This window comes from Polyodon spathula, chromosome 18, assembly GCF_017654505.1.
Source record: "Polyodon spathula isolate WHYD16114869_AA chromosome 18, ASM1765450v1, whole genome shotgun sequence".
NCBI classification, from domain to species: domain Eukaryota; kingdom Metazoa; phylum Chordata; class Actinopteri; order Acipenseriformes; family Polyodontidae; genus Polyodon; species Polyodon spathula.
Genome location: NC_054551.1, coordinates 30,139,250 through 30,151,651, shown reverse-complemented (window position 1 = coordinate 30,151,651; position 12,402 = coordinate 30,139,250).

The following is a 12,402-nucleotide window of genomic DNA, read 5'->3' as shown; positions in this document are numbered from 1 at the left end:
TAAAATTTAAAAAAAAAGACAAGGGGTGAAAAAATTGCACAGATTTGGGTTTTCACTGAAAATGAAGCACCAAAGGACTAATTTCACTGGAGAAACTAACGACTCCTGACAGGCTTTCAGCTAAAAAAAAACTAAAAAAAAAACACAGAAGGAATTTAGAAGGATAGTGAAAATGCAAACGTTACTCATTACTGAAGATTAGGCAAGTTGCATGAAATAAGACTCATACACCTCCCACCCTTCACTTCTTTTAAACCCTTCTCCAGTGTTGCAACCATTATTATCAAAGATGGAGAAAAAGCAATGTTCTGAATTTCAGTGAGACGAACATTTAAAACGCAGGGCTTGGAAAATCAATTAGTAGCACACTTTCATAATGTTTCCAGTATTTGTCCTTTGAGGGCAGAGTTTTAATATTAACTTTGTTGGGATAGGACCTTTGCAGTGCTGCAAATGCTGGATAAATAGAGACTGTACCACCCACCTTTCACCAATACTTAAAGGTGTAATACTAATAACTAATGGTGGTATGCCTTTAAAAAAATGTCTTACCTCTAAAAAACGTAATAACATTCTCACATGTCCCTTATTTTTTTGCTTTTGCTTAAATTTTTTGTTTTCAAGACTATATTTTCTCTTTTCCAGCCACAACGCTACAAGTTAATGGCACCTGTTTTACAGTTAATAGAACCTTCCAGAGCCTTATCATTGTGTTCTGTCTGCCCATTGGAAACTAGATGGGGCTCGATTAATGATAGCACATTTAATCAAAGTGAATGGGGAGAGAAAACCAAGTACCTTTTAGTACCTTTACATTTTATATGTTATTTTTTTCTGCCGTTATTGATGCCCTTGTTGCCAATGAAAGAGACTTTTGACATGAATCTGTAGTTTAATTGTCTTTAAAAAGCTACCTGCTTTAATCTGCAGTGTTGCCAGGCTGCAGTATGACAGGAAGTTATCTGCACCAGAATAGTACTTGATCATGCATTACACAGAAAAGGACGATAACTTACCCTGTCTTAAAATAATTAGTGGTGGATTGTTAAACCCAGCATCTGAAGTCTCACAGATTACTGTGATCTCTGGCACAGCATGATTTACACCTGCAAATCCTTTCAGAATCACCTGCCACCTGTATAAACTGGATTCTCGTATTGTGCAACTAGCCTGTCCTCTTACCTGGGATTTGCAGCTTGACTAGCTAGGTTAAAATAAGCTTTTGCTTCAGTTCAATGTTTGTTTCTAAAATAAAATAAAACAACTGGTGGGCTTGTAAAGATTTCTCTTCTGTCATTTGCGAGAGGAAAATGTCAGCTGTGGTACTGTTTTTGCAGGTTTATATAAACACTGAAGTGTCCTTGACATTGATCTCTGGCCCAACTGGCTGCCTTATTATTATGGCAGAACACTTTGAGATGTTGCCTTCATAACAGATGCTGTATTCTATGATTCTCCCAGTCTAGTTCCCTTCCGGGTGTTGTCTAGTTAAAACAAACTGTTCACTGCCACATTATTTAGACTCTGGTATTATTAGTGATTCAGACCATTCTATAAAAAGTGTCTTAAACATTACATTGTGCCAGAGGTGCTTTGTTGTTTTGCTGATAATATGTAAGATCAGACCTACTGTCTGCAGTTTGTAGCAAACTTCTGCTGCAATTGTCTATCTGTCTGTCTACCCACCTACCTAGCCATCTTCCTCTCTTTCTACAAACCCAACTAATCTTACAGTAAATACTTTTTCCAAGGTGACAAACCCTTAATGTGGGAAATTAATTCCATTTTATTTTTGCTCTGCGGCAGTTTCATATTTCACTCTGAATCAGAGACTCAGTGTGTTGTGAATTAGAGATTCCATTTTGCACTCAAATGACCCACTAGAGAACCAGAGCCACTAAATTTGTGTGCCGGGGAGGCAGGGTGCCTGTGCGCTTCAAATCCAATCCAGCCTGGATGCTTTAACTGCCCCTTTGCTCCTATGACACCCCCCCCCTCCTCCTTTCACTGCTCCACCTGTTGCTGCTATTCCTCTCTTCCCACTAGTCTGTGAAAGCCAGAGGCCCCTATGAGCTATCCATCACCTTGCCTGCTGCACATCAATGTTAGTGCATCCCCTGGAGGGTCCTTCCGCTGCACTGAGTGAGCCTTATATGTGCCTGTGTCAAGAAACTTGTCTGAAAGTCAATCTATCTATCTATCTATCTATCTATCTATCTATCTATCTATCTATCTATCTATCTATCTATCTACTGTCTATCTGTTGATGCATGCTGGAAGTGTGAGAAGTGCATGCTGCTGCTGGTTGGTGGAGGTGTGTAGGTGACTGATTGTTCTTTGTTTCATGTTTGTTTTGTCTTTTTTTTGTTTTGGGGATATAGGTGTTGTTTAGTGTTTTTATTTATTTATTTATTACATTTTTGGAGATGTTTTTTATTTTTTTTAAAAAAATTTTAAGCTGACTTGGCCAGCGCAGTTAAGGCCAGGGTGGCCAGTTCTGGGTGGAGGGGAAATCCCCCAAACTTTATTTTTGAAAAGTTAACGGAAGTGATGGAAGGTTTTGTGCCTTTAGAGCAGTCGTTTCTAGAGCTAGGCAAAGTTGTTGGGTGTAACAACATTAAATCTGCATCTAGACTGACATTTTTTTATGTCTGTGCATTTGTTGGCTCTTTTTCCTGTAGGTTTTTTATTTCTAATATGATCTCTCTTACAATAAAATCCCTAAACATTTATAGTTGTAGAGATGAATTGAAAAGAGCAGCATTATTTGAATACCTTAATCAGAAACAATTAAAGGTAACTTACATACAAGAAACACATTCTGACATAAAAAATCAAGTAGATTGGGCCAAAGACTGGAAGGGGGAAATTGTTTTTAGCCATGGGTCTAATTTGAGTGCTGGGCTAGCCATTTTATTCTCAGAGGATCTTAATCCTGATTGTTTTAATACTACTGAGGTAGTGAAAGGACCACTGTTAACTGTACAAGCAAAGGTGGGCGATAATTCGTTTGTTTTTATTAATATATAAGAACTTAATAAGGGTTCTGAATGGGTTGATTTTTTCACATTTTAGGCCAAGTTTTAATTACTGTAGTAATGAGGAGGGGGTGTTTTTAGCAGATGATTTTAACTGTGCAGTTAATCATATAGAGGACCACAATCCCCCAGAACCACACCCTCATTCTGCTAGACAGCTTTTAAGCAGATGTATGGAAGGTTTTGTGAGTAGTAAACTGCTAATGTCGCAAAGAGAATGACTGCACTTTGGAAGAGCTGGAGAGGGATGTATTGGAGCTACAGGGTACTCTACAGTCCAACCCCATCAGGAGGACGAATCAAGACCTTGAAAGTAAAAAACAGCAGCTAGCTGAGCTGCTGATTATCAAAGTGCAAGGGCTGCTGGTGAGTTGACAGGTACAGAACATCAGTGAGATTGATGCACCCACACAGTTCTTCTTCAGTCTAGAGAAGAAGAGTGCACAGCAGAAGTTGGGGGGCAGTTCTTGAAGGCTCTACCAAAGATCTTTGAAGATGCGCAAAAAGTTCTGGATGGTCCCTTAACTGAGCAGGAGCTCTCCAATGCCCTCCAGGGCATGAAAGCGGATAAACCCCCAGGAATAGATGGGTTGCCTGTTGAATTATTCAAAGAATAGTGGTCACTACTAGAATATGATCTGCATGCAGTGCTTACTGAAAGCTTGGACAAAGGAGAACTTCCCCTGAGTTGCAGCAGAGCTGTTCTAACCCTGTTACCAAAGAAAGGAGATCTGTACAATATTAAAAACTGGAGGCCTGTGTCTTTGCTGTGCACAGACTATAAAATAATAGCTAAAGCTAAAACCTACTGCATCCCAGAAAGGTGCATTTTTGACAATATCTTTTTAATTTGGGATGTTTTGGACGCCTACAAGCTCTTTGATTTCCCTGCAGGGCTTATCTCCCTTGATCAGGAGAAGCCTTTGACAGAGTCAACCAAAAGTATTTATGGAAGGTATTTGAAGCCTTCAGACTTGGCTCGTGTTTTATCACCCAAATACACCCCCTGTACTGTGACATTTTCAGTTTGCTAAAAATCAATGGGGGTGGGGCTGAGTGCAACTTTCCCAGTCCTCAGTGGTACTAGGCAGGGCTGTCCTCTTTCAGGGATGCTCTATTCCCTGTCCATTGAGCCCTTAATTAATAGGCTTAGACAAGTGTTGACTGGCATATCCATCCCTGGAAATCTGTCTGTACCCATAAAAATGTCTGCTTATGCAGACGATATGTGTGTTTTTATATTAAACACAGATGTCTTTCAGAGGCAGAGTCCTTATTATTAACAATTTAGGAGCCTCCACACTTTGGCATAAACTAATGTGTGTAGAACCATAGCATGCCTTTTTAAAAGAGTTACAGAGGGAGTTCAGGCACAGTGTGATCTACCAGCCCTTGGAAGAGGGCAAACAGGGACTATTGAACTGTCCAGCAGGACTACAGTTTTTAGGCTGCAGACAGCAATGAAGATCCTGACAGTGGGGAAAACCCTGCCTGGACAGAGCTGGTAATGTTGTTTCTGCGGCAGGCTGGTGGGCTGGGGCTGGACAAACAGCTCTTTTTAATGAATATTGCGCAGGTTGACTACTGTTGCCTCCCAACCTTTTATTGGATGCTAAAGCGTGGAAGAATCTGACGGTGGATCGACATGAGGGAGATTTTGATTTTTATTGGCTTCTAGAGGATCACTGAATTGATTGTGAATTGATTGATTTCCGCAATTTTCTGGACTTGGACACTTTTAATTGGAGGAGCCCGCAAAGCCTTGGTGCTGGGGATGTGCTTTGTGAGAGTCATTGGGACACTGCTCTACTGCTCTCTCAGCGCCGCACAGCTTTGCCCAGTGAGGACAAAGAGTTTCTGCAAAGTGGTTTTAATGAACGCATTCAGACCCCTCCAGAAACCCCTTTCCCCTTTCTTGTGATCTCCCCAGACATCAGCCAGGATGAATTTAATGCACTTTTGTTTAAAACGAAGCATTTGACAGATCTTCCCCTGTCAAGTGTAAAGGGTGACAGACTTTACGAACTATGTCTGAAAGTGAAAAATAAAGCCCTGATACACACTGGAGGGGGCAGCTGGAGGTAGAAGAGTCGGTAAAACCATCCTGGAGAATCCTTTATAAGCCCCCACTACCCAAAAGATCAGGGAGCCTACAGTGGAGGTTACTGCACACTATACTTGCTGTTAACTTTGTATTATTGACCCTGCAATATCTGATCAATGTCCTTTCTGTTCAACAAGAGAAACTATCTACCATTGTTATGCATTTTGTAACAGACTAATCCCTCTTTTTAATTTATTGAAAGATATTTTTAATCGGTTAGGGCTAGTTTTTTCAGAAAGTGTTTTTATTTTTAGTGCATTTTATACAAAAAATAAGAAATATTTGTGTCAGTTGGTTAATTTCCTTTTAGGGCAAGCTAAACTGTCCATACTAAAAATTAGGAAAGCTCAAGTAGATGACATGTGGGAGAAGGACATTATTATTGTTTTTAGAATGCTGGTCGTTTAATTACTACAGTATGATGAGGGACTTAGAAACTTTTGAATTAAACTAGTGCATAGGAGGAGTATTGTGTCAGAATGAAGATGAAATGATCAATATTTATTTATAATCTTTTTTTGTCGATAATGTTATTTAAGTAAAATGTGATATTGTAATTGTTTTTTTCTTTGTTAATGTTTTTTTTTTAATATTTTTAAGATAATAAAGTTTTTTGAAAAAGTAAAAAATATCTATCTATCTATCAGACACAATCACTCTATACAGAATATTTTATTTTAGACCAGATATTAGCTGCAAGTCCATAAACAGGTTTCAAATATACAGTACAAATGGGGAATGCTGTGATATTTAAGGATTTTAAAGAACAAAGTTCAATTTTATAACAAGTGGCGGCAATTCAAATGCAAAAACACACATTCTGAAACATTTATTTTACAACAAATTCCAATGAAGTAATCATATTTTCCATGCTTATCCTTAGGAAAAGTCTAATTCCAACCTGTATTCATATGAACTGACACTTGGTATAATGTTTTACAAGTCTTGTCCATATTGTTTGTCCACGCAGGAGGGGAGGCGGGGCTGTTGTGAAGTCCCCAGTGTGCAGGCTCAATTAGTGAGGCTGCCCCCCGCTGGGAGCTCAGGCAGGTTCAAGTGTTGTAATTAGGGGGAGGGATAACGGGCTGGGGATTCTCGTCAGTGGCTCAATGAGCAGCAACTCATTACAGCCTCTTAGGCTAACAGGGAAATACCAGGCTGACAGACTGCCCATTGGTTTGCAGAGGGGGGGGGGGGGGGGGGGGGGGGTGTGTGCTCATTGATCAGAAGCAGGGGCTAAGTGGAGAGGGGAAAGGGGAATGTGTCTCTGTGGGCAAGGATCCTACAAAAGCAACATGGAAACAGGCAGATTGCACCATAGGGAATGCCTAGATAAACCACAGGAGACCTCATGCAATCTCCTAATTCTAAAGTCAGCTGGTTTGTTCAATGAAGTCTGCCTTTTCTGGAGGCTCGAGTCTCTAGATAGGATTTGCTCTCATGCTGTGATGTTGGAAAGTGATGATATGTGCAGTATTAAGCAATACAAACCGATGCAACTGGTATTACCAGCCGGATAACTGAATCATTAAGTATTAAGACAACTGCCTAGCAAGAAGTGACTGATAGGGAAGGGTATTATTGCTGTAATGAATTTTTGGCTTCTGATTGGTTAGGCATATGTGAGCTTCATCTATGGAACCTATTCAGCAAACTGTAAAGAAAATTCATAGTATGCCTGAATTCATGTACTACTTTTATATCCGTCTGTTCAAAACCACTCATCTTTGGTAGAATACATGTTTGAACATTCTGTCCATGAAGATCATACCAGATTAAAACATCTTATTCTATGCATATACCTTTGGTGGGGTAATGAATGTTATTTACATCCATTGTCTGGTTTAAAAACATTGGTAGTGAGTGGCTGCTCTTCTAAGAGCTTGAGACAGGGTTTAGATTAGGATGAGATGGTCTGAACAGCATGCTTGTTTCTAAAGAGGTCATCTTCCAAGGTGGCGGCAGTAAATTCATTTAGCATGCTGCTTTAAACATACCAATGGCATCACATTGCATTGTTTTCTGACAGTTCAAAGAGGCAAACAGATAGAAAACCCTGCCAACCTGCAACTTGAGTTAGGTGCTGGAGACCACAAGGAGAGCCACATCTAAGGTGAGCAATTGGGGCACTGGTTCACAAAGTGAGTGGAGTCTTAAAATCACTTTGAAACCTTAGCGTCTATGTACTAATTAATCAAGGTTCCTTTAAGAACCGTATCAGCATGGTTTATTTATTGCAAGGTATTTGTTCTTCCTCCGCAAGGGAATCATCTTTTGGACGTCACATTTACTTTTTTAGTTACATCTTGACTACTGCTGATCAAATAGTGAGGAAACTTGGTGTGCATGTTCTGGAAGGTATTCAGTCTGATTGCTGGCCTAATAAAAACTATGTGGGAATAACTCAAACGAGATGAAACTGCATGCTGTATATTACCCAAAATCATTTAACTAACTGTAGAAAATCATAAATGGTGACCAATTGAAGACTTAGAAACTGCTCGTGCCACGTGGTGTGTATTTGGGCACGCGCAGAGTGTTTATACAAGGTCGCTTTTTGACTCAGAATTCCCAGCTGAGGCCCAGGAGTCAGGAGACTTCATTACATTGGCTGTTGCTGCTCCCTATAACGGTGCCTAAGCTTAGCGTGGTGAAAGTTCATAGATCACAGATATGTGGATTTGTTGATTTGCTTTTGCTGTTTTATCCGATTTGTGTATGCCCTAATACTTCAAATTCCTCTTTTCAATTAAAGGAATGGATTCACTTGAGAGGGTTTTTCCATATAAAATACATCCCGGATACCTTGATCTAAGATCCCTTTCTGTCTTTTATCTCCAACATCTGTCTATCTCCAATCCTATCAGATCTGCTCTATATTAACAAAGGGTCATCCTGAGGCACATGCATGCACAGAGGAGTGCAGTACAGCACCATCGTAAATTGCAGAAATTCACCGCAATTCAAAGGCACTTAGGATGGTCCCTGAGGTTGTTGTAATTCCTGGACTAAATAATAATAATAATTAATACATCCAGTAGGGTGGGGGTGGGGGCACATTAGGGGATTTGGGGTATACAGCTATTCAACTATATGAAAAAGCCAGACTTCTAACAGAGCATATAGAGGTGCTGCAAAAGTGTGTTTTAATGTCAACATGCCATTACTGTCACCGCTCTGCTTACCTGAAATTACCAGCAGTTAAGGGAAGTCCATTGAAATAAAGGGTGTGGTTGAGCCATGCAGGTGGTGCACACTTACATTGTGCTGTTCTATAAGCTCGTTATAATCACTTACTTTACCGCCTATACCACCTCACTCACCTCTCTCCATGGGATTGTTTCTTCGAAGGGTGTTTATGAACATTATCTTAGGTAAAATAGTGCTTTTAAAAAGCTATCTAAATCATGTGTGTAATTCTTTTTTAAACAACACTGTCATGCAAATTACAGAAAATGCAGGAGGTAACTTAGATGGTTTATAATATTTCTTATATATGTTATACAGTAATTTACATTGCTATATTTTTCTGTATTTTTGCAGATTTATTTAATGGTGTATAATAATTGAACAGACCACAGTATGAGTATGTTTCACTAATAATTGGTTTATTATATAGAAATGTGAAGTGGTGTAAACAATTTTAATACAGTCTGTCATAGGTTCAGATTTGGAGGTGGAGTGAGGATAATGCTATGGTGCCAGGAGTGATCTGTGATTTCATAACAAATCAATCTTCCTGTGTATTATAGAATTAACAGATAGGATTGTTTTATGATTGCTTCCTAATCTGGCTTTAACTCCTTGCTTTACAATTTAAAGAAGGTAGTGTTACACATTATTTTAAAATCTATTTTTAATGTATCTCTTTGTGGAAATGTAAGACTTTATTCAATAACACTTTTAAAAGAAATATCATTAATTCGCGTAATTTCCTATTTTTAGTTTATAGTAAAAGAAAATTGATGGAAAACAAAAATAAAAACAGGATGTATTTTCATTGGAGAGTAAGGACTTTAGAAAAGATCTTTGATTAGCACTAACTAATCATGTTTTTAAATGTGCCCATTTCATCTTACGAGCATAAAAAAAAATTATATTAGTATTTTATCATATATTTTTTCATAAACACATTTATTACTAGTAGCATAATAATTAAAGTTTGTATTACTATATATTTAGCTATTGTTGAATAGAGCAATTCATTTTATTTCAGTGGATTTCAAAACCTGTCCCAAGTATTGTCTTTCCATTAGGGAGTTGAGTCAATAATTGATTATTGGGATATTCATTTTTTCATATTGTTTTTTCTCTCCTTAAAAGAAATATATTCAATTGTATTGGATGATAGTTCATTATTAGTTACAAGTTAACTTGATGCACATAAAATGAGCTGATGCTTGACATTACAACAAGAACTGAAGGTTCATGTAATTGTTTGCTGTTATGTATTGTTTGGGGTAATATAGTTTATAGTGCAGTGATTTTTAAAAAAATAAAAATTCTTTTTTCTAACCTTGATCTACTGGAGACTCATATTTGTATGGTTCTCTGCAATATGATTCAATATCCAAATTGGATGATAATCATGACTCTCAGGATCGTTTTTCAGCCGCTTAGCGATAAAGTAGGAAGTAACTATTGCACAGCTCTAATTTCCTTCATGTTTGATCACTGTGAAGTATTCCCTTATACACTGGAGCTGAGCAGCGTGCAGATGAACACTACAATGACAGTCTGCTGCCTCTCTCCCTCGGTCTATCTGTCTCGCTCTCTGGCTCCCTAGATGCACTTCAGTTCCTGTCCCAGCAAGTGAATGGAGTCTTGCTGGGACCAACTGGCCATGTAAAGAGGTGGGCAGGTCTGCCTCAGTAGGGGCTTGAGCCCAGGAGCTATGGAAGGCATGCTAATAGCCACTTAGCCTGCAGCTAATCTCACAGCACTCAGCTATGGGGAATAGGGGAGGGATTATTGGACATGTTTGTTTACCTATTTGTTCGAAATGATAAATTGATTAAGGGGCTAATTAACTGCCACCAGGGATGATTACATTTACATTTAAATTGCAAATGTGTTCATTTTCTTTTTCAAACAGTACTTTTGTGTTGTTTTTTGTCTGTACCACTTGCCATGGTACTAGTAGTATTGTGTCAATGTATAATAAATATTTGTAATTTAAATGCCATTATGTATAAATGAAAACAGCATTACATTCCTTTTTAAGTAAGTAAGCTTCTATTCATGACAGATTCCATGTTTTTTCATATTAAACACTTAATCAGCATTTTTTTTCCATGAACAGGATTTCAAGTTAGTAAAAATTATTTAGTAGTATTTAAATATATTGAGAGGTTTGTTATAGTGAAAGGACAATCAAAATGAACGATAAACTGTTGGAGTAAATTAATGAGATGAGATTGCGAATAAAAGTCAAATCACATGTATGCAGTATTCTGCCTTTGCTTTATTCAATTTGTTAAGGAATTAAAATGCAGTACAAAAAGCAACAATCCAGAATTGAAGCTGAACTTTTATTCAAAGTCAATCTGACATGAATCGTTGTTAATTTGAAGTGCACCAAATCTTAATCCAACATGCAAGAATCCCAAACTGAGGTTTTATTCCAAATCAACCCGACATGAAAAGTTTGCCATGAAAAGTTAATCTGATCCTCAAGTTTTTTTTTGTTATTTTTTTTTCCTTTAATGAATTTTGCTTTCAGCTGAACAAGCCAAAAAACAGATGCCTGCGTTACTTCTTTTTTCAAACGATCAATATAGTTTCCAGTTTTGTTGCAACATGAAACCATTTTAGTTTTGGAGGCATTTACACAGCGTGCGCTTTTTATTAGAGTAGACTTCGTTCCGAGGTGGCATCCCATGCATACAGACTGGGATATTGACAGTGTGTGTTTATATTATCTTATTTATTTGGGGTCTAGGGGCCAGGTTCGTTGTAGCCGAAGGTTCATTATAATGAAGGGTGTTACAACAAGGGTGTACTGTGCTATGGGAATGGGAATTGTGGAATATAAAATGATTTAAAAAATATTATATTGATCAAAATTCTTAGCAGAAGAAAAAATAAAATTAAATGTTTGAGTGGACGAGGGCCACAGTCTGTCCATAAAGCTTTGGGCCACTCTGGGCAATCCCAAAGAAGGGTAGGGCCACACTGCCTTAAAGGAGCTACCAAATAAAGAGTTTAAAATTACCGTATCAGCTTATGAGCTGTCCTCAGAAAAAAAAAAAAAAAAGATATCTGATGTGGGAGCAGAAAAGGGTATGTTGCAGTGATTGCATGTCAAACAAGCCTATTATCCTTATTGTAATGAGAGCTCTGTATGTAAATGTGAAGTACTGTGAATGCCAGATCCCTGGAGTGGGGTGTGCTGTGTGGTGTGGAAATAGAAGTGTCCAGCTGGCCTGTATCACTGGGGAACACTGTTTACACAATGCCACGCACATTCTGTCTCTCTCCACGCACTCACACACACACACACACACACACACACACACACACACACACACACACACACACACACACACGCACGCACGCACTCTCACACACACACGCACTCACACACACTTCTACACCTCCACAAAACGCAGGATAATCAGGTGGCTACCAGACCGGGAGGGGGTTAACTAGCCTGTCTTTGTTTCTGTCGAGTTATGATAATTATCCAGCTATCAATCAATCAGCTCTCTCTTATGTCACTGCAAGGCTATTTGACCTAGTCTGCTGGGGGCTGGGGGAAGCTATGACTGACTGGAAAACTGCATTGCTACTAATAAGAGTTGAGGACTGGGAGATAACCTGGGGGTTAGAGCTGAGGACTGAGGTGCCATATGGTCCAGTTTTTAGAGATGGGTGTGGGGAGAGTTGCCTAGTTGTTGGAGTTGAATACTCATAGGTAGTGTGGCCTACTGGTTAGCTGAGGACTGGAATTGTGGCCTACTGGGAGGCACTGTGGTCTAGTGGTTTGAGCGGAGGGCTGGAGAAGTGGTGTGTCCTGTTCAGTTAAACACGAGGACTGACAGTGGCCTGGTCATTAGAGCTGAGGTTATTTCACCATCCTCGTGTTTCTAAAGTCAGGAAGCATGTGTGGACAAACAAAATAAGCTGTTGATCTAATTTACAAAGAGAAATGCCATCCTTCATAGTAAGCTATTGGCTACTGACCTACAGTGAGGAAGCTGACCTGATGTTACAAGTAGTTGTATTGGCATCTGGGTAGCATAGGAGCACATGCCATCC